Raw genomic sequence first — 27,500 nt, forward strand, 5'->3', positions numbered from 1 at the left:
TCTTCTGTAATCAGTTAGTCAACAAAAGCCATCAGTATTAAAATTATAATTGTAAAGAGAATAACTGTTTGTTGTCTGTTTTTGGAAATGTACCGTAATATATTGACTTTAAAAAAAATAAATAAAACAGAAAAGAAAAGTTTCATTAGAGATCAAAGTCTATCTAAAGGATAACGAACTTGAACAAGCCTTGATTCCATGAACATTGTTGTGGCTTCTATATTCTTTTCTACTCTAGGCACGAGGCCCGAAATTTTGGGGGAAGGGGCCAGTCGATTAGATCGACCCCGTACACGACTGCTACTTAATTTATCGACCCCGAAAGGATGAGAGGCAAAGTCGACCTCGGCTTCATTTGAATTCAGAACGTAAAAAGAGACGAAATAACGCTAAGCATTTCGCCCGGTGTGCTAACGTTTCTGCCAGCTCACCGCCTTGTTGTGGCTTCTATATTGTCAAAAGATATGATTCAACTAACAGCGGTTAATGAAAAACCAGCTCAAACGAAGACTAGTCCAACTGAGTGTGTTGTATCAAATCATATAAATATAATATTTTTGACTACGCCGGCTTAGGAATATTAGAAAGCACCGAGCTTAATGAAGCAATAAAACGGGGAGCATAAATATTTCTAATAGAATTTCCAAAAGATGATTTAGTACATACGTTTTCTGTCTTTAATGTAACTAAAACATTCACGTGATGCAAAAAAGACTTTTTTATTTTCCATGTCAATTAATCAATAACCTTCAGCACCAGCGGTGATATACTCTTTCTACTATTTCAAGAGTAAATATTAAGTAAAGGAATCTTAGTGAAAGGTTATCAGAGAAGAGGAATAGTGTCCATCTCAAGCTTTGTTTTGCAAACTTGCAAAATTTAGAATTACGATACATCATATTTCAATAAATCTTCTGTTGAAGGTCCTTTGGTTTAAATTATTCGACAACAGATAAATATTTGGAAGAAATGTACTGGATATTACACTCTTTTGTGGAGAACAAGATCAACTTTTAAAGACAAAGCCCACATTGTTGACAAAAAGACAATGAACATTTCTAAGGAAATTCGGAACAGATTAGTCTTTATGAATAGTCGAACGAATTTAAGGTTTCTTGAATTAAAAAAGCACGAACGCAAGCTCAGTCAGAATGAGTTTATTAGTTGTTGTGCCAATGAAGCTTGAAAGTTTTTTTTTTTAACAGAACGTGTATAATTCTGGCTCGTCAGATATAGAACAAACTGCATATTAGTATTATACGTTATCTTAATAAAGTTATTAACCAATCTGAAGTAAAAGAAAGACTTTTTGATTTCTCAAAAAGACGATGATGTGGCCAAATTAAAACTTGATATTAAAAAGAAAAGCGTGATACTTCATTGTCTATAAATCTTTGTCTACTCTACGATAACAAGAATAATATGAATGATAGCTGAACGGTTTTGTTAAGTGAATCCAGTCCTCTGTATTTTTCCTTATGTCTGCCATAGTCTTGTTTCATGTGGAGCTCGTGCATCAAAATGTTGCAATGGAAACTCTTTCTTTTCATCTGTTCAGAATCTCTACAATATATTTAGAAAGCTTAACGATAACAAATTCCAAGAAATTGACAAGAAATTTCAGTGCATAAAACCTCTGTGAGAGTTGAAAGTCTTACGCCTTCGCAGTTCACATTCCTGGCATGTAACGAACAAGTATATCTTTGCTTACCCTGAATTTAACTTCAGAAACAATTTAAAACGTGAGGGGTATCCCAACTTATTTGAATTCCTTTGAGTGTATTATTATGGTATTAATTTGGAACAAAATTTTAACAGCTATTTACTGTTGTAATATTTGCTCTTCGGGTTTTCCTTGGTGAAGGTAAAATTGAAAATATTGGAAACCCAAATGAGATTTTCAACAAGAGACAGACGTTGAAAAGAAGTTCTTTGATGAAGCTGAGAACGCAGATGTATACACAGTACTTAACTTACCATCGAAATAAAAGTATTTTGTGGAATATTTAGCTCCACTATTCCAATCATTTCAAGACGCTTCAATGTTGCAATTTATTTCAGTAGTTTGTATTCATTTGGAAATATCCTGAAAAAGAAAATGAACAAATTGAACTCTATATCAATCAATTATGGGAAGATATATCAATAAATCAGCTGAGGCGAAAGATGAAATGTTCCATGTTAAAATCAATACATGAATCATATATTCTCTAACCTCAAATCCGCCAATCCACCAACTGAATCATCGACGAAACTTAGAGTGCTGCAACTTATTGCAGTATTATTCCTAAAAGTAAATATAGCACTTCGAATATTTTGCTGCCTACCAGTCACAGTGGCACAGACTGAAAAATCTTTCAGCGTATTCACTCGTATTAAGAATGCTATGAGATCAACGATGTGCCAAAAAACAGGTTATCTAATCTGAGAATCTCGGCAGTCAAATATCATCTCTTATATGTGAACTTAGTAATTATGACTTTGTAATTGATGTTTTTGCTAGTCGTAAGATTGCAGTCCCTTGTTATTAATATTACGAATACATGTTGTTATATTTGATAAAATAAACTTAATTCTATTATGTTTTGACTTGGTTATAATCATTTTTTTTCCCTTTCTTATTCTTAGGAGAACTTTAGCAGTCAAAATCAACAATTTAGCTGCTCACCAATAAACAGATAAATAAATAAACGAATAAATAGATAAACAAATTCTGAAGAAACAGGCGCAGACGTGACTGTTACAAGAGGTTTCTTTCCCAATCACATGATTTCAGGTTCAGTCCCACGGCGTGGCACCTTGGGCAAGGTCTTCCACTGTAGCCTCGGGTCGACCAAAACCTTGTGAGTGGATTTAGTAGACGGAAACTGAAAGAGTTAATCGTATACAAGCACACACACACAAACACACACACACACACACACACACACACATACACACTCACACACACGCATATATATATATATATATATATATATATATATATATATATACATATAATAGTTATGTATGTGTTTTTTCGTGTTTTGTTCGAAAGGTAACCACTCCTGAAGAAGTGCCAAATGTCTAAATCCAATGGACCAGTCACTGGATAAGTTTGGCACAGAAATGTTAACATAGAGTGGTGAATAAATCGATATATCGAATTTGAAGTCTCTGTCTCTTTTGAATATGAAAATTTAAAAGTTTAAAAACCTTATGATATAAATATAAACTGTGAGAACGACCCTTAAGGAATCTAATTAATGATCTCCTAAGGTAAGTTCTTATGCTATATTGGTAACGGTTGCTACATCCTCTGGGAAAATTATTATATATATATATATATATATTCTATTTTTACTCTCTTTTACTTGTTCCAGTCTTTTGACTGTGGCCATGCTAGAGCACCGCCTTTTAGTCGAGCAAATCGACCCCAGGACTTATTCTTTGGATGCCTAGTACTTATTCTATCCGTCTCTTTTGCCGAACCGCTAAGTTACGGGGACGTAAACACACCAGCATCGGTTGTCAAGCGATGTTGGGGGAACAAACACAGACACACAAGCACATACACACATACATATATATATATATACATATATACGACGGGCTTCTTTCAGTTTCCGTCTACCAAATCCACTCACAAGGCTTTGGTCGGCCCGAGGCTATAGTAGAAGACACTTGCCCAAGGTGCCACGCAGTGGGACTGAACCCGGAACCATGTGGTTGGCAAGCAAGCTACTTACCACACAACCACTCCTACGCCTACATATATATATATATATATATATATATATATATATATATATATATATATATATATATATATATATATATATATATATATATATATATATATATATATATATATATATATATATATATATATATATATATATATATATATATATATATATATATATATATATATATATATATATATATATATATATATATATATATATATATATATATATATTAAATATATACTTTTATAAAACAAATTTTACAAAATATATAGTATCTGTTAACAGTCTTAGCCAAAAACTCACAGTTGAGTTTTTGTATATATATATGTATACATGCCTCTTAAAGGATAGAGCTCAATGCATTGATTTTGAGCTCTATCCTTTAAGAGGCATGTATACATATATATATATATATATATATATATATATATATATATGCACACATATCGTTTTTTTTTTTTTGGTGGGGGAAACATAAATCCGGAGAAGAAACACACTTTAAGAAGTAGAGCAGTCTATATTTATTACTGGTGAAGGCCGATTTATAGTGTTACCCCGGGTTTCTCGTCATAAAGGGTACCTTTATGGCGCATCTTCAGACCCTAAGACCTATCTTAAATATTTTGAAGAGGACATAGGCCAACAGGTCTTAGGGTCTGAAAATACGGCATAAAGGTACCCTTTATGACGAGAAACCCAGGGTAACACTATAAACCGGCCTTCACCAGTAATACACACACACACACACTCATACACACACACACACACACACACGCACACATACGTACGTACGTACGTACATACATACATACATACATACATACATACATACATACTTACACGGTTGTGTTTGTCTTTCTGCTTGTGTATGTATCCTACGATCGCTTGACAACTGGTGTTGATTCGTTTATGTCCCATTAATCCAGCGGTTCGGTACAATTAGACCGATAGAGTAAGTACCAGATTTTAAAAAATACGTACCGGAGGTTGGTTTGTTCGACTAAACCCTTCAAGACGGAGCTCCAGCATGGCCAGAGCCCAATGACTGACACAAATCAAATATAAAAGTTGGGGTCTGCGTCAATGAAAATTTTCTAGTAAAATTCACAAATCTAGATAAGTTTGTATTCTGTAAAAAGATAGCAGTCCACATTTTTTTTCCTTTGCACGGTTATAGCCAAAGTAGCTCAGTTGGGAGAACGTTAGAGTGAAGATCTAAAGACCCCCGTACTCAACTCCGGTTTTCGGTATCCGGTGGCTTATCCACTTTCTTTAGGCGCTGGCGTAGCTGTATGGTAAGAAGCTTGCTTCCCAACATGATTCTGGGTTCAATCTCCACTGCGTGGCACCTTGAGCAAAATGTCTTCTATCATAGCTTCAGGTTGACCAAAGCTTTGAGTGGACTTGATAGACAGAAATTAAAAGACACTAGCGTAGCTAGGGAGTGGGTAGGCGGTAGGGGCGGAAACATGTAAAAGAATGAAAGAATATGTGTCTTTGTGTCTTTGTTTGTCTCCCACCACCGCTTGGCAACCGGTTTGGTGTGTCTACGTCCCTGTAACTTAGCAATTCAGCAAAAGAGACCGACGGATAAGTGCCAGGCTTAGCAAATAGAATAAATAAAATAAAATAAGTACTGGGGTGAATTCATTTGACTAAGACAAATTGTTCAAGGCAGTGCCACAGTATGGCTGCAGTCCAGTGACTGAAACAAATAAAAGGAAAGATAAAAGGTGTTTGAACTTATTGAGGTTTACGATATCAATCGATAACCCTCCTAATATTCAAACCATGACCCGTAACTTTATTAGTTCAACACTTATTAGATCAAACACATTGCTCAACACAGATTTCTCACCCCAATGCGTAAATTTACAATCATTGTTTTTAATCAATGGAATATTTTACTTCGTCAGCAGGACTGATCGTATTTCGGCGTTGCACGGAGGAAAGACTTCGAATATGGGAAGAAAATATTAATTACGTCTAACAAACGAAAGAGATCAGTTCAAGCACAATATCAAGTTTCAATTACATTCGTTAACTATAACACGGAAAGAGTGAGAGGTCGATTTCCTGTACTGCAACTAATTGCGAGGACTTTTTCTTTTATATTTGGTTTTGGCTATCTTTCGATAAAGGTAGACGAGCAATGAAAGAATTTGTTCGGCAATTTCCGTAAAAAAATTTTATTTCTTAAAGTTTTTCAGCTGAATCGCTTTTTTTAATTACTTTTTGTGTATTTATTATGTTTGTATGTATGTATGAATATTTGTGTAAGTACTGGATATGCATGTGTATTTGTGTATATACACACATACACAGACATAAACTCATACATATTTTTTTTTCTTTTACTTCTTTCAGTCATTTGACAGCGGCCATGCTGGGTTTTGTAGTCTAAGAAATCGGCCCCAGAAGTCATTCTTTGTAAACATAGTACTTATTCAATCGATCTCTTTGCCGAACCGCTAAGTTACATGAATTTAAGCACATTAACATCGGTTGTCAAGTGATGGTGAGGGGACACAAAGACACTCACACGTAAATAAATACATATATATGTATATCCACAAAAAATACATAAATACAGTACTTACACAAATATACACACCTACATAAGCATAAACGTATAATACATACACAAAAAATATATAAATATAAGTGTTTCAGCTGAAAAAAAAATTAGAGTCCATCGTACACACACAAACACGCACACACACACACACACACACACACGAAAATTGCCGAACAAATGCTTTCATTATCCGTCTACATTTATCGAAAGACAGCCATAGCTTTTATTACCTCCGCCTTCGCAAAGGCAGGGGTATTGTTTTTCAGTCGTGTTTGCTTGTTCGTTCGTGGACAAGATATCTCAAGAACTGCTGGATGGATTCGGATGAAATTTTCAGGGATGTTTGGCCTCGTGACTGGCACGAACTGATTAGATTTTGGAATCGATCCGGCATCGGACAAGGATTCTGGATTATTTTTCCTGTTTTTTCTTTTTACTTAAATTTTGAGAGCGGTCGGGTTCATTTTTAGTATTCTCGTTTGTGAAAGCAGTCGAGTTTATTTCAGATATTCTCCTTTTAAATATCACCTCTGGCTAATCGTTGAGAGGACGTTGGCGTTGTCGTTGGTGTTTTATTTGTTGGAAAAAGAGGAGAGAAATTGAAGGAGTTGTTTGGTGAAAGAATAGAAATTACAGAAATACAAATTGGTTACGACGAATTGCCCCCGGTGGTGGCCTTCGAAGAGTTAATAGAGTATATGTTATAAGCCAACAGATACAAGACCGATATGAACTGTTTATTTAAAAATAGTAAAATGGAACTACCTGCTCATTTTCATTATATCAATAATTCATCCGATATGTGTTTTTATGTACCCCAATGTGTTATTTTGTCTACTTGTGTTTTGTCCCTTCTCTATTGAGGCCTTGTGCCTAATTAAAGAAATAAGGGTGTTGGTGTTGCCTTGTGGGGAGGTTTGTGCTCTCTTGTTTTATTTAAATTAATTACTTTCACATTTCTCTTTTGCATCTGGAAGATCCAAAAACATAACGTAATGTCTATCACAGGGTTTCATAAACTGGGACAAATTTCGCCTATCCATTGGGTAAATTTGCTTATTTTGCTTTTGCCTTTAATCTTTTACTTGTTTCAGTCATTTGACTGTGACCATGCTGGGGCACTGTCTTGAAAGGTTTTAGTCGAACAAATTGATCCCGGGACTTATTTTCAATTAAGCCTGTACTTATTCTATGGGTCTCTTTTGCCGAACCACTAAGTTATGGGAACATGAACACACTATCTCCAGTTGTTAAGTGGTGGTGATGAGGACAAACAGACACACACACACATTCACACACACACACATACACACACACACACACACACACACACTCATATATATACATACATGTGTGTGTGTGTGTGTGTATACGACGGACTTCTTACAGTTTCCGTCTACCGAATCCACTCAAGGTTTTGGTCAGCCCGAGACTATAGTAGAAGGAACTTGCCCAAGGTGCCATGCAATGGGACTTAACCCGGGACCATGTGGTCGGAAGTAAGCTTCTTTATTCCTTTTAAATTGCCATGAAGACATTACATAGAGGGGGACACTACAACACATGTGGGAACATATAACAATTAAAATTAAAATATGATGCTATGAATGACACAAGAAAATGAAAAACATTAAAATCAAAATATTAAAATAATGACACATGATTGATAACTGAGAAATGAGAATATGAAAAGTGTGTTACTCATCCCACACTGAGTAACACCACTCGCCACCTCTGAGTCCTGAGTCCTCTTTAGTCTTTGATCTAGTCTTTCATTTACTGTTTTCCCCATCGCTGAGTGACAACACTCTCTCCTCCATGTACACGTAACCTTTTCACCGGGAGAGGTGTCTTGTAAATTTTGTGGTGCCTGTTCTTTCTTCTTTTTTTTCCTGTGGGGAGAGGGGTGTGGGTTTGGTGTCTGTATGGGGAGAGTGGGTCTGAGTGGTTTTGTGTGGGGTGGAGTTGGTCCGGGGTCCCACATCACAATGACTGTTCTTCCTCTTCTTTCTCTTTTTCCTTTTATTTTCTGTCACTGTCCATTCATCCTCCTTGTTCCTTCCATCTATCAGTACTTCTTCCTTTTTCTCCTCCATCTCCACCACTGCTTCTTCTGTCGTTTTCCTCTGCTGGGGGCAATGCGCTCTAATGTGGCCCTTTTGGCCACATTTAAAACATCGTGGGATTCTGCCCTTCCCCCACACTTAATACAATCTCTCCCAACGTCACCGTTTCCGCCAAACTCTCCAATTGCCTCTCCTCTGCTTGTATAATGAGGTCCAGTGTTTTTCCTCTCCATCCTCCATCCTTCGTTTCCGTGGCCTGGAGGACAGCCACCTCCACCTCACTTCCAACGAGGACGGCTGCCGCAACCCAAGCCACTTATATATCGAGTGGAATTCCTTCTACCCTCACCTTAGAAGTCTTTCTTCCAAGGTACGTGGGTAGAAGTACCACTTCCTCTGTTTTTACAGTTGCACTTGCCAGCCTCTTTGCCTCTTCCGCTGTCCTAAACTGGACAACCACCGTCCCATATCCATTTCCTTTTGCTATGTATGTCACTTCCTTCGAAAGCCCCTTCAATGCTTTTTCTATTTTTCTCATCTCCATCCGCTCCGCCTTCCAACTCTCCACTGAGTACACCTTGTAGGTAATGGTCTTCTTTTCCATATTTTCCATGACCCTTCTCGGGGGTAATAACTTTACGTCACCACCCACTTTCTGTGTTATCTTACTCAGCTTCTTCAGTCCGGCTAGGTCCACCTCCCTTTTCTTCACCTCTGCAGCCTCAGCAAAACTCTTTACTCTTTCCAAATGCTCGTCCATTCTATTTACTGCCTTAACGAGCTCCTCTTCTGCTGAGGACAGCTCATACTCGCTAAGGTCTGAATACATTATCTCTACTTGTATAACACCTGCTGCCAAGCAACACAAAAATTTCCGTCCGACTCGTCAAAAATCAACACAGCGAATAGACCGACGCATGCGCAGGAAGCAAGCTTCTTACTACATAGCTACGCCTGGACCTTCTTCTTTAAAAAAAAAAAAAGTATATCATTCAGAAAAAATCTGAAGTCGTGAAGAAAATTTGATGCAGGCCAATTTAATGAGGAAACAATACTAATTTTGTATAGTTATTGTTATTTTTATTTTGTATCGCTGCAAGCTGGCAGAATCGTTAGCATGCTGCAAAAAAAATGCATAGCGGCATTTTGTCTGTCTTTACGCTCTGAGTTCAAATACCATCAAGGTCGACCTTTGTCTTTCATCCTTTCAGTGTCGATAAAATAAGTACCTATTGAGCACTAGGGTCGATGTAATCGACTTGTTCCCTCCACCAAAATATCGATCCTTGTGCCTATATTAGAAAGGTTTATTTTCTTAGATTGTGGTACTTTGAGTTTAACAATCTTAACAATCTTGTTGTTACTAATGGGGTTGTTTAATTCAGATGACTGTGTTTAGTGATGTTATCTGTTCCTCATTAGTTCAGAAATGTGTTAATTCTATTGTTATTATAATTAGAACTTCAATTAATGCAGCGAGCTGATGGAATGGTTACCGAGTCCGATAAAATGTTTAGCGACCTTTCTCTCGATCTTAATTTTCTGGATTTAAATTCCACCGAGGTCGACTTTGCCTTTCACCTTTTCGGGGTCCAAAAAATAAGTACTAAGGCGGTGAGCTGGCAGAATCGTTAGCACGCCGGGCGAAATGCTTAGCGGTATTTCGTGTCTTTACGTTCTGAGTTCAAATTCCGCCGAGGTCGACTTGGCCTTTCATCCTTTCAGGGTCGATAAATTAAGTACCAGTTACATACTGGGGTCGATTTAATCGACCGGTCCCTTCCCCCAAAATTTCGGGCCTTGTACCTAGAGTAGAAAAGAATAAAACAAGTACTAGTTGAATATTGTTATCAATGCAATCGACTTGTCCCCTCCCTTAAAATTGATGGCCGTGTACCAAACTTTGAAACGTAAGCACGCCGGACAAAATGTCTACCGGCATTTATTCCGGCTTTACGTTCTGGGTTCAAATGCCGCCAAGATTGGCTTTGCCTTTCATCTTTCTGGGGTCGGTGAAATATGTACCCGTTGAGCACTCCCCTAAAATTTCAGGCCTTCTACCTGTAGTAGAAAGGATTATTATTATTATTATTATTAAAGCGGCGAGCTGGTAGAGTTGTTAGCGGTAAAATGCTTAGCGGCATCTCATTCGTCCTTACATCCTGAGTTCAAATCCCGTCGAGGTTGACTTTGCCTTTCATCCTTTTGAGGTCGTTAAAATAAGTACCAGTTGAAGACTGAGGTCGATGTAATCGACTCGTCTCCTCCCTCAAAATCGCTGCCCCTGTGGAAAAATTTGATAACATCATCATCATCATCATCATCATCATCATCATCATCATTATTATTATTATTATCATCATCATTATGGCGAGGAGCTAGCAAAAGTTAGCATGCCGGATGAATTGCTTAGCGGCATTTCGTCTGTCTTTGCGTCCTGAGTTTAAATGCCGCCGAGATCTACTTTGCCTTTCATCCTTTCGGAGTTGACAAAAGAAGCACTAGTGGCGCACTGGAATTGATGTAATCAATTAATCCCTTCTTCCTTCTGGCGTGCCAAAATTTGAAACCGTTGTTTTATTTGCACTAAATAATCTGTAAAAAAGATTTTTTTAAAACGTTCGCTTTGTCGGTTGTTTTATAATCATAAAATTATAAATTCAAATTACTGAGTGGAAGTAAATTAACTTCCCGAAGTTGCCAAGGAATAAATGAAACGAGAAAAGTTGGGGACCCCAGCTCTAGCACAGTGTCCCGGCCGTGAATTTTTTTTCCCACGAGAATTCCGGACCCCAGTTATGCACTCATTTGCACACAACCAATCAGAGCTCCACTATCAAACTAATTTATGAGCACATAACAAGTGATAGGTGATAGGATAAGGTCACTTGGTTAAGGAATGACCACGCTTCTTTTCTCTTTTAATAATGCTTGTTCTTGTTCTTGTTTCAACCATGGCTGCCTCTGTGTAGTTATTTGTGTTGTTTACTTTGTAAAACAGTAAGGGGAGTGGGTTGCTAGCACTTCACCTTCTACCCACATTTTTTCCATCACATCTTTACTATATGGGGCCCTGACAAAATCCGATAATAGGTATAGATGCAAATCTATCTAATTACTTGTTTCCTTCTAAAATCAGGCATAACTTGACGATCGGTCGGTCGACTTACAACACCGTTCTTCGTCTTGAGTTTACTTGGTAGAGTGTGTTTGTTAACTTAACAACAAGGTCACGGTTAGCTTTGATTGGCTGTATGCAAACGAGCTCATTACTTGGGTCCGGAACTCTCGTGGGAAAAACATTTCGCGTCCTGGCCGACTGCCCAAGTTGACAGTATCTTCAGCCGGTCCAACTTGTTAGCTCAATTCACTTGGTTAATCAATCTAACGTATGCTATACATTCATTGCGTCCACACAGACAATGTTCTATTTAAATCAATGAACACAGAAGCCAATAGAGAAATACGTTGCGCATTACGGCATTCCACGTTACGCTAAGATTTTCCGGTACAGAACGCGTTCGTAATGCTGGGGATGTCTGGATTGTATCGCTCAGTATCATATCCTCTGAAGGTAAGCCAGTGACTACAGATGCAGGTCTCATAAAAATGCACTCAGTAAAAGAAGACCTTATAAAACGCATGATATTACCAGAAAGTAGTTTGTAAACATACACTGCGAGAGAAGACCTTATCAAACACGTTTAGCAGAAAAGACAGAAAAAAAAAGCTTTTAATAACACACACAGCGAAAGATGGCATTCTCATAAAACGCACGCAGCAAAGAAGACGTAATAAAACACGCAACGATAAAAAATATTCGTAGCAAATGGTAAACCAAAATGTAAGTAGTGTAGGTATGTCTGCTGAGTGCTTAATCCCTTAACAAGGGTGCTTCTACGTGGTTGTTCGGCATGCTAGAAATAGCAGCAAAATTTCCGTCAGATCATACGTGACCGTCTGTAATAAAGGATATATTGAATAATATAGCCCCATATATATGATGTTCTTGACACAAAACAAAGAATAATGGTCACAGGTGGAAATCCTTTGACCATAGAAGATTTGCTGAACGACAGCCGACCTGGAGTTAACATTTTCAAACAAACATTGGTGGCCGCTACATTCACACTGTAAGAAGAAAAAAATGATACAGCAACGAGAACACCTACGATCAAATTTATTCAAACTGTGACCATCTGGCGGCTTCTTTTTCAGGCTACGTTATGCAACAGGGTGTGTTAGGGAGATTTGACAACTGTTAGTAGCGACCACATACGGAACCTCGCCTAAATAATTTGTCATGTAAGTGGTAATCTTAGTGAAGATGGTAGTAGTGGTGGTGGCGGTGCTGGTGGCGGTGCTGGTGGCGGCGGCGGCGGCGGCGACGATGGTGGTGCTGGTGGTGGCGGCGCGGCGGCGGTGGTGGTGGTGGTGGTGGTGGTGGTGGCGGCGGCGGTGGTGGTGGTGGTGGTGGTGGTGGTGGAACTGGTGACGCTGGTGCTAGGCTACGCTGGTATTGGTGCAGGTATGTAGGGGAGGAGGTGATAGGAAGAAGATGATGATGATGATGATGAAGGAAGAGGAGGAGGTGAAAAGAAGAGAGAGAGAGAGAGAGAGAGAGAAAGAAAGAGAGAGAGAAAGAGAGAGAGAGAGAGAGAGAGAGACTGATCTCCATCACCGCCTCTCATCAGTTATACTTTACTGCATGAACACAACAGAAAACATGTAAAAAGAGATCTTTTTTCTACATCAACAATAGTGCAACAGTTCTGAAATAGTTGTAACTCAATATAGCGACTTGGTGGTAACGCTGTAAAAACTCTAGTTTAGCTTTTGTAATGAAGTTCTGACGAAAAGTATTGTTTGTTAATTTATTTTGTTAATGAACTTTCAGCGTCTAATAATAACTATTGCTATGTTGCTGTTGCTATTGTTGTCGTTGTTGTTGTTATTATTCGTATGTTTCTCTGTTTGTTTGTTTAGCTTCAACTCGGCTTTGAGCAAACAGACTTATAATCAATCAAAGGCATCCCAGCTATGGCCATTCCTATTTTTAAAATATTTCTAGGAACGATGTATTTAGAACGATATCATCTAATCTGCCTTATATATATACATAAGGATTTACTTTACGTAATGAGATAAAAGTAAACCCTTATATACAAACGCTGATATATGACCTACGCTGGACCCCTTATTCGCATAATCACCGAACCTGGAGCTTAACTATGGTCTATCCATAGCACTTACTCAGCATTACCTGAAACATCTGGGTCTCAGTGACACCACTACCATAACCTCTCTCTCTCTCTCTCTCTCTATATATATATATATATATATATATATATATATATATATATATATATATATATATATATATATATATATGTGTGTGTGTGTGTGTGTGTGTGTGTGTGTGTGTATGTATGTATGTATGTATGTATGTATGTATTATTATTATTATTATTGAGTGAGAGAGCAGTGCATGCCATCAAAGTGACCCTGGGGTAAAATATACGATGCCCAATATGCCCATCATGACTACCCGTTTGATAATGGTACACCAGGCACATGCACCACAACCATATGTACGCGACACGGTGATCTCATATCAAGATAAACAGCGCATGACCTTGCAGGTGGGGCCCAGTTAGAATTTTCTCCAGGTCGAGTAGCCCATCCCGCTCAAAAGGTCCCTGAATAAGGTTCGTTTAAGGATGTTGAGCAAAACACCCATGTTTCCAAAGGTGAATTATTCAAACCCCAAAGACTTCCTCTCAACACATGGCTATGATGTTCCCCCACTACTTCTGCTCATGATCAGAGATGCACATATCGTCAGCCACCAAGGGACATGCTCAACTGGTTAAGGACATTGTTATTATTGCTATTGTTATCATCATCATCATCATCATCATCATCATCATCATCATCATCATCTTAACGATGGTAAAGCAGTGGTGGCTTCCAATCTGATTTGTGGTATTTTGGAATCCAAATATATAATTTACTGGCACACTTCGCGTAGGAAATAAAAAGCAATCAAAAATTAAAAATTAAAAACGTTAGATATGAAAATATGTAAGTTAGATAGACATATGCGTGACTGTGTGGTTAAGAAACTTGCTTCCCAACCATGTAGACTTGGGTTCAATCCCGTTGTGCGGCATCTTGGACAAATGTTTTCTATTTATAACTCCTGGGCTGACCAGACCCAAGTTTCCTGAATAGACATGGTTGACGGAAACTGAAAGAGGCCTGTCGTAGATATGTCATATCTCAAATAGTTCCTGCCACTGTTGATACACATCTTGCAACATTTTTTTTTCCAGTTTTGGAGAACCTCCTGCAACGCGTAGTGGCAGTTCTAGTAGCAAATTTACTTCGATTTCTTTCGTCCTCAGAAATCGGCGACTTTCATGGCGCATTTTCACTTTGGGACTAAAACAGCTACAGGGGCCAAATACGGAGAGGATGGGTAGGAGATAAGAGTTGTCTCTTGCTTTACCAAAAAGCTACGGACAAAGAGTGACCCAAGAGCAGGTGCGTTGTTCGTTGTCCTAGTGCAGCATCCAGATTCTGTTTGTCTGACGCTCAGGCCACCTTCCTTGGTATTGCCTCTCTCAAACGCCCCAGAGCACCCAATTAAAAGTCTTTATTGATCGTCTGCACACATGGAACAGACTCTCGATGAATGACGCAATTCCAATCACCTTCACATCTGAATGATTCTCATGTACTTTATTTTGGTCTCAGCGGCAATGATCCAACCCTCGGCGATGATTGCCGTTTTGTTTCGACATCATTGTCCAACACACTTCAAAAAGTTTACATCATCGTTCAAACGATCAAACATCTAAGTGGTCGTATTTTGATTCTGTTTTCGTTCATAAACTTTGCTGAAAACAAAGCAACTTCAATTTGTCTTTAAAATCAAAAGGCACGAACAACAGACCCCATACTTCAAAAATTTCAGAGATTTTTAGACGACGATTTTTACGTCGCAATGTAAATGTCGTCTCTTGTGCTAGCTTCCACAGGCCTTTTGCAATATTAAAAGGTTCCCGTAAAAGTTTTCCCAGTTTGAAACAGAATTTAACACAGGCGTGCTTGGCTGAATGGACAAATGAAAGAAGGGCACTCAGCACATTTATTGGGTATGGGCTTTGAAACTTTAAGCAGCACGGAATTCGAATCAAACTGTTCTGATCCATATATATATATATATATATATATATATATATATATATATACGTCAGTGTGGGCGCGCGCGTGTGTTTGTTCCCACCACCACCACTAAACAACCCGTGTTGGTGTGTTTACGCCCCCGTAACTTAGCCGGTCGGCAAAAGAGACCGATAGAATAAGTACCAGGCTTTAAAAAAAATACTGTGTTCGATTTATTCGACTAAAAATTCTCCAAGGTGGTGCCCAGCATAGCCGCAGTCTAATGACTGAAACAAGTATAAAAGAGGTAAAAAAAAAACACGACGCTCTGTCAATTCTTTCGTTGTTTAACGTGTAACTGATCACCAAGTGCACTAGATACTCGTTCATTCAAACACGTTTAGTTCAACAACTCACTGACGTGGTGTGATGTGGTTTATTATTAGAATGCAGTTGCGAACATTTTGTACCGGGTGATTGAAGAGCTAAGTCTCTGGTTTCTTTTTGGACAGACCTCGTATTACTGGAGGGAATGGGGGAAAAGTGAGATAATTTAATGCATATAATGAACAGATAGTTTCATCTAAATGTAGACCTATGAAACTATTTCTGGCCTTGTGCTTATAGTAGAAAGGATTATTTATGCATACACAATTCTACTGATTCGGAAAATATATTGACATTATGAACCAATGAGTATGCCTCTACCAAATTGCTCGACTGCTAGAAATAACAGCTACGTTTTTCTCAAATCAAACCTTACTGACTAAAACTACGGGAGGCACAAGGCCTAAAATTTTGTTGGCGGTGGGCGGAGCCTGATTTGTGTGCTCCACTGAACCTTATTCTATCAACCCTGGAAAGGATGGAAGATCAAGTTGATCAGCGGAATTTGTACTCAGAACGTAAAGACGGACAAAATACCGTTAAGCATTTTGCCCGGCGTGCTAACGATTCTTATTTCTTTACTACCCACAAGGGGCTACACACAGATGGGACAAACAACGACAGACAAACGGATTAAGTCGATTATATCGACCCCAGTGCGTAACTGGTACTTATTTAATCGACCCCGAAAGGATGAAAAGCAAAGTCGACCTCGGCGGAATTTGAACTCAGAACGTAGCGGCAGACGAAATACCACAAAGCATTTCGCCCGGCGTGCTAACGATTCTGCCAGCTCGTCGCCTTCGCGTATGCATAACTAATAACAGACGTTTTGTGATCTAGTGCACAACTCGCATCGGAATTGACCGACTCTGCCTGACATTGTTCTGTGCTCCGTAAAATAAGTTTCTAATATATGTATATATGGTAAGAGTTATGGTTTGGTAGAATCGTTGGAGCATCGAACAAAATGCCTTGCAGTATTTAGTTATGGCTTTTTACAGTCCTAATTTCAGATCCCACCGGGGTCGACTTTGCCTTTCATCCCTACAGGGTTGCTCAAATAAGATATCTCCTTCAAATCATAATGTACCGACTAAGAAAAGGACATGTTGAATTATGTGATTCAGGGCTACGATTAGAATGCTTTTAATCATAAGTATACTCGACCAGGGCTGACCTAGGGCTAAGCTACAACATCAATAATTTGAATGAAAAGTGATGTACATTACTTAGGGATTCCGTAATTCTCGTAAGATTAAGGAGACTGGACCTAAAATGTTCCTTTTCAGGGTGCAGACTTGGACAAGGTCTTCCATTTTTTTTAATTTTTATGGAAGACCAGCAAGTTACCCACGAATACAGATCTCTTCTTTTTACATGATCGATGTTGTTCACGATAAAGGCAACTGTCAAACAGCATGTCACTAACGTTGGCACAAATTGTCAGAACATATAACGCAAGACATCTAATCCAATTCTCTAAGAATTACGCCAATCCATCACTTAAGAAAAATACTCTAGTTATCAACTCGAAAAAAAAAAATTAAAGGTAAAGCTGGCACCGACTGGATTTGAACTCAGAACCTAAAGATCCAGAGTGTATACTGAACACAGCAAAATACTCTATCTGATGATGCGGAATAACTTCAAATGGATCATTGTTTCTGTAAACCACAATACCTTAACAACTCATTTTTTATAGAATCAGCTATTCCGTGACAGCTGGCATGAACTATAAGCAAAACAAAATATTGTGTGGAATGGGATTTTAAATATGTTACCATAATTATCTCGTTGTACCGAGTCAAGCCAACAGTCATACGATTTATTAGAAATAGCAGTCAAATCTAGAATATTTTTTTAATAAAGAAAACAGCGACGTCCAGGAATCGAACCTAATTCGCTAACTCCGTTTGGTGGAAAATTAACTCCTAATTCACGGAGCTTGTCATGTATCTGTATATATGACGCTATTTCAATGTAACCAATAGATCGATGACCGAAGGCATTTCAGTCTGACCTTCCCTTTTATTATTAGCACGGTAATTTCTTGAACTACTCTACCTAATGAATCCTTCTGTTTTATAAGATTGTAGGATTATTGTTTGAGGGACATTTAGCTGTTATTTCGACCAGGTCATACCAACACGTTGGCTCTCAAACTATGGGCCAGTTAACACACACGCACGCACACACACACACACACACACAAATAACTCTCACGCAGACACGTGTGTATGTGCGTGCGTGCGTGCGTGCGTGCATGAAGCTGGGTGTGTTTAGTATCTGTATATCTGCTTGTGTGTATGTATATAAGTATACGTATGTACGTGTATGTATGCGTGTTTGTGTGTATACGTATTTATGAACGCAAGTATATATATATCTGTGTGTGTGTGCGCGCGCACACACACACACACACACACACACATACCTACACATATCCCACACCCTCACACACATACACACACGCACACAAAGCCATATCCTCGCATGAGTGTTATATAATAGGATGAATGAATACCTAATTCAAAGAAGCAAAGGGAGAATAACAGACAATGATGGTATATATATATATATATATATATATATATATATATATATATATATATATGAATATGTGTGCAAGATAGCGTTGGAATGCGTAGGAGTGCGTATGTGGGTGTGTGTATGTGTGTGTGCGTGAATATGTAGCAAAGTTGAAAATGCTGTGAAGACAGTGAGTGGTGGTTGTTTCAAAAGAGTAGTGGGGTGTAAAGAGAATAACTTGCGCAAGTGTTTATATGAGACTGGGCGTAGGTTTGGCTGAGTTGGCTTACAAGTTCGCCTTGCAATCATAGGGTCGCGCCTGGTAGGGAACGTCGCATATTTTATTTTTTATCATTTATTTATGTTTTATTTGTTTCAGTCATTAGACTGCGGTTATGCTGGGGTGACCGCCTTCAAGGGTTGTCCAGGGGAACAAATCGACTCTAGTACATTAGGCACATAGACCTGATTGGCGCGACATTAAAAAAATAGGAAGCAGCGACAGGAACAAAAATTAACGCGGAAAACCAGTGGGCTTGCGGAAAATCAGTGGGCTTGCAACTCGGTACCTGGAGAGGCAAGTCCATGCCATCCAACAGCGTCGTGGGGTACTGGACAGATAGTCCGGTTAAATTGCTCGGGATCTGGTTCGGTCCGGACCTCTAGGTGGAGAAAATCTGGGACGAGGTGACGAACAGGATGGCTAATCTCACCCAGAAATGGGCGGAGAAGAAGCTATCTCTGAAAGGACGAGCTGAGGTGGCGAATGCGTACATCGCATCTGTCATCAACTACCGCTTGGCCGTTGCCTCTTGCCCCATATGCCGGCTGAACAAGCTGGTGCGCTTACTCTTCCGCTTTCAGTGGAAGGGACGCGTTCCGCTGGTCAGGCGTTCCATCTGCTGTCAACAGCCGCTGAATGGGGGGATGATGGGTATACCGTGGTTGCTGATGCGCAGACATGCGCTCAAGCTGCGACATCTACAGCGTTTCCTTGACGATGAGTAGGTGTGGTCGCCGTTTATTAGACTCGCTCTCCCACAGCTCGTTTCTTTGAGCTACAATCATGGATTAGGCACAGACCGAGGAGGGGCGCTTGGCTCCTCGAGTGCGGTCAAGCGCTCACAGCCCTTTGCCAGTCGGGCAATGCGGTCGGTGGTAGTTCCACTCTAGCATTCTATAGAGGGTTAGTGGAGGGAAAGTGGGACGAGGTTCTCTGGGAATCTCTTGGCATCGACGAGGATCAACTTACTGGTCTGTTCCCGAGGACTTTTGGGTCGAGGCCTTTAGATAACTTCCAGAAATCCCTGGCCTGGCAGTGCTACCGTCGGGTGCTGCCCATTCGGGATAAACTTTACAAGCACGGAAGTGCCGTCAGCCGAGCCTGCCCGAGGTGCGCTCAGAGCAACGAAACCGTTCTGCATGCACTCGTCCAGTGCCCGAGCATTGCTGACCTGTGGGTTTATGTCGAACACCTGCTGGCACGTGTAGGTCGGATCCGGCTATCAGCTGAATCCATAGTGAAGATTGCTCTGCCGCCCTCCTTTGGCCGGGGGGGGGGGGGGGGGGAACAGGAAATTTTTATTTGCCTGGTGGCTGCAGCGAAAGTGGCAGTGTAGTGGACATGTTTGACAGGGCTAAAGATAAACACTTTCCTCTTTGGGCAAGTCATCGTAAACTTTTTCAAGTTTCACTTGAAAAGGAAAGTGAGAGTGGAGAGGGAAGTATTGTGTTCTAGCAAATTTGTTGAAAGGTGGGTGAATGTTAAAAAAATGGTCGATATGAAAGAACCCATTTTGATAAGCATGCGCCTGTAAAAATAAAAGGAGAGACCTCTTGCCCTGTTGGTCAGGCCACCGGTGACTTTTGTGGGTTTTCCCACGAGTAGCCTTAAATCGACTCCCCCTTCTGGGAATTTTACACACACACACACACACACACACACACACACACACACACACACACACACACACATATATATATATATATATGCATATATGGGTACAGGATGTCACAAAACGTAAACAACATGAAATACGAAGGCAAACTTGGGTATCCGAACAACGAGAGAAACAAATGGAAAACAAGACAAGTAACATAAAGAACGACCCTCCATCAGTTGTCGGCTGTTCATCTACTATACATTTCGAGCAATTAACGATAATATGAGGCTTCGAAAAACAGTTGCTCTCACGAACCAAAATAAAATTTGGGATTGGCGGAGGGTCAAAGTTGGTAAAACAGGACAGAGGAGACATACAACAAACCAAACGAAAACAAACGTGGATGGCTGTTAGGCCAGATGAAGTAAGGAAGCGAACGCTGGAGCAATATTCTTTGACAAGAGAAAAGATATGAGAGGAGACAGATAAGAATGCGTCTGGTCTGTGCGACAGACTGAAGGAAAAGAAAGATAATCATGTGAGGAAAAGAAAGATGGACGATGGTTACGTGTGAGCAGCGAGAGAGAGGAAAGGAGAAAGAGGGAGAGAGAGAAAATGGTGAAGGGGAGAAAAAAGAATTAGAGAAAGGATGAGAGAGAAAAAACGAAAGGGGGAGAAGGGGAGAGAAAAAATAATTAGAGAACGGAGAGAGAAAACGAAAGAGGGAGAAAGAGAACAGTACAGGGTAGAGTCGCATCAAAATTATTAAGATAAACTTACTTGGAAATGGATGCGTGGCGTTCAATCAGAAAATGTAAATAATATATATGCATACATGTTGGACCACTGAACTCAACATGTTTCTTTCATTCTCTACTCATTTCCTTTCTGTCGAAGAGCGTAGGCTCGAAACGTAAAAGATTTTTCCATATTTTCCCGAGCGTCAAACTAATACACTTGCTTCTTTTTCCTACACCTTTCTTTGTCGTTGTTTTCCTATAAATTTGAACTATATATATATAGATAGATAGATAGATAGATAGATAGATAGATAGATAGACAGACAGACAGACAGACAGACAGACAGACAGACAGATAGATAGATAGATAGATAGATAGATAGATAGATAGATAGATAGATAGATAGATAGATAGATAAACAGACAGACAGATAGATTCTTCTCTTCTTTTACTTGTTTCGGTCATTTGACTGTCGCCATGTTGGAGTACCGCCTTAAAGGGTGTAAATCGAAGAAATCGACCCCAGGACTTATACTTTGTAAGCCTTGTACTTATTCTATCCAACCCTTTTGCCGAACCGCTAACTTACGGGAACGTAAACACACCAACATTGGTTTCAAGTGATGGTGGAGGGACAAACACACACACACACACATACATACATACACATAAACACACACACACATACACACATATAAACACACACACATACACATGACGGGCTTCTTTCAGTTTCCGTCTACCAAATCTACTCACAAGGCTTTGGTCGCCCGAGGCTATAATAGAAGACACTCGCCCAAGGTGCTACGCAGTGATATATATATATATATATATATATATATATATATATATATATATATATATATATATATATATATATATATATATATACGATACGTACGTACCCGAGTTTCAGGGTTATTTCCCTTCTTCATATATATATATATATATATAATACAAAGAATAAATATACATGTATACACACATATATGTACATACTTACATCTACATGTGTATATACATGCATATCAGGGTACAGGACGTTAGAACAATAAACTACAGACAACGGAACGAACACATAGGAAAACGGAAAGCCACTTGGAATATCCCTTCATCAGCTGTCTCTATTCTATCTAGACGTTTCGACCATACAGCTACGCTTGCTCTGGACACATATCATTTAGCGTAGGCTCTGGTTGATCTAAGTATTGGGAGTGGAATTGGATAAGACGGAAAGCCTGTTGAATTGAGCGTACCTGTTATTCTAAAATTCAATTTGGCCTAAAAAATACGCTTAGAGTACACGTGTCTGTGAAACTCGACTTCTTAACACGTCTAATTTAACGAGTAGGTAAGTAGTTCAGTTGATCGAATAACCGATTGCGCATCGTCGAAACCGATGGGGGTCCTATCATGTGTGCTAATGTGTTTATGTCCACGTGCAACGGGGAGGGAGGGAGAGAGAGAAAGAGAAAAAAGAAAGAGAATATAAAAGTAGAATAAATGTACCAAAGTGGGTGATGAAGGGAAGGGATATGGATGACTGTGGAGATATGAACTGATTGTAAGTAGAGTAGAGAAAGAGAAGGCATGAGTTTAGAGAAATAAGTAGATATAGTGGGTAAAAAAAAATAACTAAAACATACGAGTGAAGGAGGAAAGAGAAATGAATATGAGAGAATGACAAAGAGAAACGAAAAGAGCGAGAGAGAAAGAGGCGGAGGAGAGGGAGCGAAAGATAAAGAGGGAGAGAGGGAGATGAGGAGGTTGGTGAATCAGTATTAAAGAGCAAAGAAATCCTGCTTGCAAATCGAAGCTTGCGTAGAACAAAACGAACCAACGAATCAATTAGAACGCATCCGTTTAACATAACTGACGAAGTTGGCCCCTTCCTATCAAAATAAAATTAAAAAATGGTGGCTGCTTAAGCAATAAAAAAAAATGAGTCCTGATGTAAGTGTAAAGCTATAGTAATGTTAGAGAGGAATTTGGAAATAAGTACCGAGGAAAAGGTGTAACAAAATACTCTGGTAACAGGTAACAACACCTACTACTGAACTGTTATTTAGAATAGCCTGCTACTATATTAAGGCAAAAGAATTACTGTACACAGATCAGATGTTTGCATAAGTTTCAACTGGCTGCCGAAGTCATCGGCAAAAGTAGTCTAACTGTATTGTCAGGTCTGCTTATTGATTCCCGTGTCTTTTCTACTGGCTTACGCCAAAGGTTTAGCTTCTGCTTAGCTGGAAAATGGAAGCTTGTGTACACATAAGAGTGTATGTATGTATGTATGTATGTACATGTATGTGTGTATGTATGTATACGTATGAATGTCTTGGCTGACTAACTATCTGGGAGATGGAAGACTCTTAGAAGAATACAGAAAGAGAGAGTGAGAGAGAAAGAGGAGGAGAGAGATTTTTATAAGACTAGTTTACCGAGTAAAGTTTTCTTAGCTTCCTTTCACTTGGTTGCTCGTCATTATATGCACATAAAACGAAAGATCGCCGCGCGCGCGCGTGTCTGTGTGTGTGTGTGTGTATGTGTCTGTGTGTGTCTGTATGTGTGTGTGTGTACATATGTACATACGAACATATGTACACATTGTGTATGTGTACCAGCGTAGCTAGAATGTGTACCGCTCGGGGCGGCCCTTCTGTTTTGCCGCTCCCGGACCCACAAAAAACACTTTGCCTTCAGCAGACCCAAAAGTGCTACCTCTTTAAAAATGCCACCCCTACTGCCCCAGCCCCCAGCTACGCTAGTGTGTATGTACCTGTGTACGTTCGTATTTATATGTATTTGTATATATCAATGCTCCGCAACCGGTATGCCGCGGCACACCAGTGTGCCACGAGACGATGCTAGGTGTGCCGCAGTGAAACCTGAATATAATTTGTTCTCTATACTTTTAAATATATTTTTAGTTCAGGTGTGGCACCAAATTTTGAAAAGAAGATAAGTGTACTGCAAGTGAAGAAATCTCTGGTATGTATGTATGTATGTATGTATGTATGTATGTGTGGAGGCGCAATGGCCCAGTGGTTAGGGCAGCGGACTCGCGGTCATAGGATCGCGGTTTCGATTCCCAGACCGGGCGTTGTGAGTGTTTATTGAGCGAAAACACCTAAAAGCTCCACGAGGCTCCTGCAAGAGATGGTGGTGAACCCTGCTGTACTCTTTCACCATAACTTTCTCTCACTCTTACTTCCTGTTTCTGTTGTGCCTATAATTCAAAAGGTCAGCCTTGTCACACTGTGCCACGCTGAATATCTCCGAGAACTACGTCAAGGGTACACGTGTCTGAGGAGTGCTCAGCCACTTAATTTCACGAGCAGGCTGTTCTGTTGATCGGATCAACTGGAACCCTCGACGTCGTAAGCGACGGAGTGCCAACAACAACAACATGTATGTATGTATGTATGTATGTATGCAAGCATGTAGGTAGGTGTATCTGTATAGTCAGAGCGTCGGGTAAATTGCCTTGTGGTATTTGTTGCGATGCTTTTCGTTTTGCGTTCAATTCGCAACGAAGTCAAATCCAAGGACCACTATTTAAAGCACCAGTGTGTGAAGGGTGTGGGACAGAAAAAGAGATTTAATCGACTACGAATCAGTAGCAGGGGTACATAAGCTCGAGAACAGGGGCTGCGCTTGCACTCCTAAATTAAAATTTTTCTTGTCGAAATTTTTTCTATGAAAATGCTTTAAACATCCTCCTAAAAAATTGGGTTTGCACCCACTAAGAGGATTTCGTTCCCGTACTTATACCAGAGTGCGTAAAACTCTTTGACAGTGTCTTCATTTTAGTTATGGAATCTCCTGCAAGGACACTGGTACCGAGGTGTAATGAACCTTGCCTTTCCCTTTGGACATTATGTGCATCGTGGAAAAGGGGGGTTTGCAGCATGGGTTATCTTTATACAGCCTTCTCCAGGTCTGTAGCCTTGAGATTCGTTTGCCATCTCACCGTGGTGCTACCTAATCAGACTAAAAGCAAGACTTTCCAGATGCAAATCTGCGGCTTCACGAGATATAATAGATACGAAAGAAGAGAAACAATTGCATATGTATCTGTATGTTAATATATATATATATATATATTAAGGTACAAGCGACGATATAAACCCGGAGGGATTAAAATATCCAAGATTAGACTGGTTGAATGCCTAACAAAGCAGGCACGTACATGTATAGTATTATTAATATTATACAAAACAAGAGAGAAGATGGAGATAAAATTGAAGAAATTTATTAACATTGACAAGACCAGACCTACAATTGTTTCAATTCATCATTTGCAGCATAAAAATTAACCAAATTTAATTGAATTTCACTAAATTAATTTGGTTAATTACTACAAGTGAGATTATCTTCAGGGAAGGATGCGCTCTCCTTCTACCCGAATCTATAGAAGCTCATTTCAACACAATTACTTCTACTTCCTATTTTGCCTTAATCTTCATATATTCTCCCTTTATCTTCCTGTTAATTAATAATTTTATTGCTTTAATCAATCTAGTATATTAACCTTGCTTAGCCTCATATATGTATATGTGTGCGTATGTATATATGTATATATATATATATATATATATATATATATATATATATATATATATATATATATATATATATATATATATATTACTCTTTTACTCTTTTACTTGTTTCAGTCATTTGACTGTGGCCATGCTGGAGCACCACCTTTAGTCGAGCAAATCGACCCCAGGACTTATTCTTTGTAAGCCTAGTACTTATTCTATCGCTCTTTTCCCGAACCGCTAAGTTACGGGGACGTAAACACACCAGAATCGGTTGTCAAGCGATGTTGGGGGGACAAACACAGACACGCAAACATATACACACACATACATATATACACATATATACGACAGGCTTCTTTCAGTTTCCGTCTACCAAATCCACTCACAAGGCTTTGGTCGGCCCGAGGCTATAGTAGAAGACACTTGCCCAAGGTGCCACGCAGTGGGACTGAACCCGGAACCATGTGGTTGGTAAGCAAGCTACTTACCACACAGCCACTCCTACGCCTATATATATATATATGCATATGTATGTATATATGTGTGTGTGTGAGAGAGAGAGTGTGTGTGTACATGTATTACGTGCATGTATGTATATATGTTTATATTGAACATCTAATTATTTCACTTTTCTACTCCCATAATTTAATAAACAGTCTATTGTTTTTTACACATCATCACCATTTTTCGTATTTTGCATGGGTATGTCTGCATTATCATTATTTATATTAATTTAGGACTAACTATATTTTTTTATAACTGTATCTATTTTTATAACAGTGTATATATTTTCAACTATAATTGTACACTTTATTCTTCCTGTTTTTATGTTTTCATTTTGTTTTAAATATAATAAGTTTTTTTGTGCATCTTTCCCTGAAAATATTCTCACTTGTAATAATTAACGAAATTAATTTAGTTAAATGAAATTACATTTAGTTAATTGTTATGCTGCAAGTGATGAATTGAGACAATTGTAGGTCTGGTCTTGTCAATGTTAATAAACTTTTATTAATCTTTTCTCCATCTCTCTTGTTTTGTGTGTATATATATATATATATATATATATATATATATATATATATATATATATATATATATATATATATACATATGTATGTATGTATGTATGTATGTATACTCACACAGACACGCAGGCATACACACACTAACACACACATATATGTATCTGTATGCGGAGGGTGAAACTTATGTTAGCTATGTATTTGTGTCTGTTAATGTTGTGTATTTATGTACATATGTATGATGCAAGTGTATTCATATTTTGATTGTATACATGCATGTAATCTCGAGAAAAGATAGAGTTAACTAGCTGGCTAGCTAGACAGACAGATGACGAACGGGCGGACTGACGGAGGGACGGACAGGCAGACAGACAGACAGACAGACAAATAGATAGATGGATAGATAGATAGATAGATAGATAGATAGATAGATAGATAGATAGATAGATAGATAGATAGATAGATCGGTATGTAGGTAACTAAACAGATGGATGGATATGCAATATTTCATTTCTTTCATACCACATCCAAATACTCCCCATGACACACACACACACACACACACACACACACACAAAAGAACATCACGAAGTGACGGTTTCTAAGACCTAAATTTTACGTCTCTGTAACTTCTTGGAAGTCTTACAGAAGCATCAACTGACAGGGAAGTTCATGAAGACAGCTTGTATTTGCACAACAAATAATAACTCCGAATTTAATATTTCAACAAATATTTGAACAGCTGCTTGTTTTCTTTGCATGTTATCAAACTCCATAAATCGGGTGTGTTTAGAACGCCATCACTATCTAACTTCCCTCTTGCACTTCACCCCCGCT

General features: G+C 39.0%; 1 long non-coding RNA gene across 2 annotated transcripts in view; it reads right to left on the reverse strand.

Moving 5' to 3' along the window:
- Positions 1-1,142: 1,142 nt before the first annotated feature.
- The window catches only part of LOC128247583 (uncharacterized), a 55,900-nt gene continuing 29,542 nt past the window's right edge, over positions 1,143-27,500 (reverse strand). Inside the window, exons 2-3 of one of the 2 annotated variants that reach the window (XR_008263916.2) lie at positions 1,978-2,086; positions 1,143-1,563 (exon numbers count right to left, since the gene is read on the reverse strand). This is a non-coding gene — a long non-coding RNA (uncharacterized LOC128247583). Of the gene's footprint in view, positions 2,087-27,500 lie in introns of both variants that reach the window. The other variant, XR_016241500.1, reaches the window with a different exon arrangement.

The sequence above is a fragment of the Octopus bimaculoides genome, chromosome 4, assembly GCF_046866305.1.
Source record: "Octopus bimaculoides isolate indiv1 chromosome 4, ASM4686630v1, whole genome shotgun sequence".
In the NCBI taxonomy this organism is placed as follows: domain Eukaryota; kingdom Metazoa; phylum Mollusca; class Cephalopoda; order Octopoda; family Octopodidae; genus Octopus; species Octopus bimaculoides.